This window comes from Lagopus leucura, unplaced genomic scaffold (assembly GCF_019238085.1).
Source record: "Lagopus leucura isolate 7727_CA_CO unplaced genomic scaffold, USGS_WTPT01 Super-Scaffold_760, whole genome shotgun sequence".
NCBI lineage: Eukaryota > Metazoa > Chordata > Aves > Galliformes > Phasianidae > Lagopus > Lagopus leucura.
In genome coordinates this window covers 11,439,737-11,443,637 of record NW_024962257.1, presented here as the reverse complement: position 1 = coordinate 11,443,637, position 3,901 = coordinate 11,439,737, and the positions used below count along the sequence as shown (strand labels likewise).

At 40.1% G+C, this 3,901-nt stretch overlaps 2 long non-coding RNA genes across 2 annotated transcripts in view; both read left to right on the top strand.

The window, feature by feature from the left end:
• Positions 1–808: 808 nt before the first annotated feature.
• On the top strand, positions 809–3,049 carry LOC122176393. The gene is made up of 3 exons (XR_006177729.1): positions 809–841; positions 1,968–2,109; positions 2,405–3,049. It is a non-coding gene; the product is annotated as an uncharacterized LOC122176393 (long non-coding RNA).
• Positions 3,050–3,087: 38 nt separating this feature from the next.
• The window catches only part of LOC122176397, an 89,226-nt gene continuing 88,412 nt past the window's right edge, over positions 3,088–3,901 (top strand). The window contains exon 1 of the long non-coding RNA XR_006177731.1: positions 3,088–3,105. This is a non-coding gene — a long non-coding RNA (uncharacterized LOC122176397). The remainder of the gene's footprint in view (positions 3,106–3,901) is intronic.

Genomic DNA, 3,901 nt, shown 5'->3' with positions numbered 1-3,901 from the left:
TCAAAGAGTATTTTCAAGCAATTTTCATGTTTGTGCTCACGTGTGAGTACTCCAATTGTGTGTTTGTTCTTTGTTCAGGTAAAAGCTACTGCTATAGATCATTCTGGGTGTTATGTAAATATCTGCTTCTGGACCTCAACTGTTTGGTCTGAAATAGAGTTGTGACTGTGGTTTACAAATGAGGCTGAACGTTTCTAGGAAAATTGCAGCTGTTATAATAATTATACACCTACATTTCTTAAATCCTAGTCTTTTATATAAATCTGAAATCTAAAATGAACTAAAAAGCATTTGAAACTTCTTGGAAGCAAATACAAGTCTAGATGGCCCTGGCCAACTATCGCACCAAAAATTGATGCAATTTCTTATCTTCTGCCACATTTGATAATTATAATGGCATCACTTCCTTAATTCTGGCTTTAGTAGTTTTATAAAGGCCTCTGAAATTATTCAGGGAGAGGTTTGCTGGGATATTTTTCACATCCTTTAAATTAATATGTGTAGTAACAAATATCTACCATTAAATGCATTTGCATGTGTTTTATAGCAGCTTCAGGTTTTTACTTCAACTCATTAAAACATTTCTAGGAATAGATTTCTATTGAAACAAAATCATATTAGGAGTTACTTGGTGTAGTGACGCTGAGTCATGGCATAAATCAGTGATTGAGCACCTGGTGGGAAGGCAGGGCTAACCCAGGGGAGCTCAGGTGCAAGCAATGCAGCTGAACAGAAGGGGCTGGAGCCAGAATCCACCCCACTCCCAGACTTCATTTAAGGGTTAGCAGTGGAGGTGAGGGATCTTGCTGGAGATCCTTGCATACCTGAGGGTATTCTGAAGGTAAGCAGCTTCTTTCCTTTATTTCTGTGCCCATGGCTGTTGCGTTTGAGCAAATCCTGACTTGCTGCAGCTTGGGATCTTGCTGTTCTGTTATTATTGCTGCGCTTTCTGTTGTGTTACACTTGGGTAATCAGGCCTCTGTGTACTTTGCTGTAAGAATAGTACTGAAAACTTCTTCTGTCTCTTTGATTGTTTTCACCAAGGGGGTTGCTATGCAGAATGGTGAAACGTTTGGTTTGTAGAAGTGCTGAGCAATGAGTGGTGGGTGCTGTAGTGGAAATGAATGAGTAGCCCATTGAGAGATAGCTGCCTAACATGGTAACTGGGGAACTGATGCAGGGATCTGTGCAGAGAATGTACCTCAATATATGTTTATTCTCCTGAAAGTAAAAGAGTAAAATGGGATCCTTCTTATGGGAATAAAATGAAGTATTGTAAAGGTGATTTGTCATGGGAAGACAGAAGTGATAACTCCACGGGAAGCATTCACGAATGTCGTACTTCTCTTTCCTTGGCAGAAGCCCTACTGCTGTATTTTCAGAAATGGCAGTTGAAAGTCTGGCAAGCCCTGTTTCCAGATATTTCTAGCCAAATTTAAAAAAACTACCTGTTTAAAACTTGTCTTTCTCCTAAATGAATTTTCATAAATACTTGCAATGAGTCTAGAGATCTCCTTTGGTTTTCACAAAAGTAGAATTATGGTGAAGTCCTCAAAATAACACAAGGATTGTGAGATGTTCTAGCAGTAAGATCTGATCACAGCTCAATTTTAACAGCATCTAGCAGTAACTTTTATTTGAGGATTAAAATGCTGATTTTTCTCTTCTTTCTTTCTTTTTTTTTTTTTTTCTTCTCTCAATGTGTCAGTTGTGTGCACTGTCAAGTTTCTGAGAATTTCCTTCAGTGAGATTTTCCAGAACACCAGGCATCATCTGTGTTCTCTCTTCTTTTGCCATCTGGTTCTGTAACAACCCTCTCTCAGGCTACGCTAGGAATGGGGAAGCAACCAACTAGATGTTGTTTGGCTCTCTTGTTATCTGATTGTGAGACCCAATATCTCCCTTGAAAGGTAACTTCCTTCCTGCCCTTGAATTATTAGTTTTATTTTTTTTAATGTCCACTACAGTCTTTCTGACTTGGGGAAATATCTGGCAAAGTGTTGCAGCTGCCCCACCAGAGTGCTGTGCATGCTCAGCTGTGCAGCTCCAGCTTTGTGGCCGTGTGCCTTGTCATTCTGCTCGAGTCCAGGAGCTCAGTGCATGTTCAGGGTAGGTAGTGAGAAACACAAAACCCACGACACCTCCCCCACCTGCTCCTCCCCAGGATCAGCCTCATTCCTCTGATCCTGACACCACTGAGCAGTCAGTGAAGAGAAGTCAGGCTATAACAGCTAATGTCTCTCGCCTGATGACAAAACCAGCCCAGTATAGTCATCTACACATGTGTAAGAATCTGCCCCTTATTTCCTCCATGACTGCAATAACAAAAGATTCCTGACAATTATTTCATGCTCTGGCAATGTCCAATCCAAGTTTTGTTACCAATGTTCTGTCTATACTTTAGGTTACCAGAGCCCTGTGATGGTCTCCATATGGGCTACAGTGGGTTTGGGACTCCAGCTGTTCCCACTATTGCTCAGCAGCACAGGTGGAAGAGGAGAGATGCAATGGAGAACCTCACTGGCTGAGAAAGAGCAGGAGATTACTTACCAGTTACTGTCAGCAGCAAAAAAAAAGACTTAACTTGTAGAAGTCTCAGTATTGGCATACTGGAATGAAAGTTTTGCTGTTCGTTGTGCTTGACTTCTACTCTACTCTGCTGGTCAGGGAGGATGGCTGTGCACTTTCAACCTGAACTCTCTTCTTTCTGAAAGTGCCATAACGAGAACCGGAAAGTGACTGTGTGAGACTACTTGTTTTGGGAAAGCGTTTGTTAATTTTTGAAATTGTCTCTTTCCTGATAGATATGTGCTAGGTAAAAGAAGAGGCTGTTAAAAGAGGTGGCTGATTTCAGTGTCTCATTTTGAGAAGTTCTGTCTTGTTTCCCTCCTGCAGGGCAGGTTCTGAAGCACTCAGATCAGGCGTTCATTGTTCATACAAGATGTGGAGTGAATGGATCTGTAGCTCAGGGAGCTGTAATGGTCAGGACTGTCTGCTGTAACGCGAAGCCCCATGGTTACTCTGATTTCCAGCCACAGCAACGTCTTCATGTTTTCCAGTTACATATGCTCAGACATGCAGACATGTTGGAGGCTTACATGGGAGGTGCTGAAAACAATTTCTGTTTTATTTCTTTATAGGCTAAGAATAGTCTGGTACTGAGGATGCTTTGCTTAGCTAGGTAGTGAAGGAAAACAATCTTTTTTCTTTTTACTTTTTGTACTGATTGTTTAGCTGCAATGTTCCCGAATCATAGAATCATTAAGCTTGGAAAAAGCCTCTCAGATCATCTAGTCTAGCTGTCCACCCACCACCAATATCACTCACTAAATGCCAAGAGATTTCTGTTCGGCCATGCTTTCTTCACTGCTTTTTTCAGAAGAACGATTTCAATCACTTCGAACAAAGCAGAAAAATGTGATTTGCTGACTGGTTTGCTTCATCCCGGGAAGAGATCTGAGATGTATTCAGCCTTATTGCAAACGAGGCACTGTTTTTAATGAGAGATTTAATTTTAAGTAGTTAAACACCTGCAGAAATGTCTGTAAGCAGCTACTGATTTTAAAAAAAAAAAAAAAAAAAAAAAAAAGAAAGAAAATTGACAGTTCATAGTATTTATAGCTTTATCCTGCTTTGTATTGTAGTGGGAAATAAGAGATGGTTTTTCACGTAGCTGTTGGCAAACTGATTTTTCTGCAGACTGTGCTGTTAGGTATTTCATGTGTTGTATGTTAGGCTTTTCTCTGTCCTGGGTTAATTTCTTGTTGGATTACTTTTTGATGTTCTGTCTTCAATCCTTTTTTCTAAAGGAAGGAAAAGTAAAAAGAAAAGGGGGGTGTGAGGAGGGGGGAAAGCAGTTGATTTTTTTTTTTTTTTTTTTTTTTTTTTTTTTTTTTTTTTT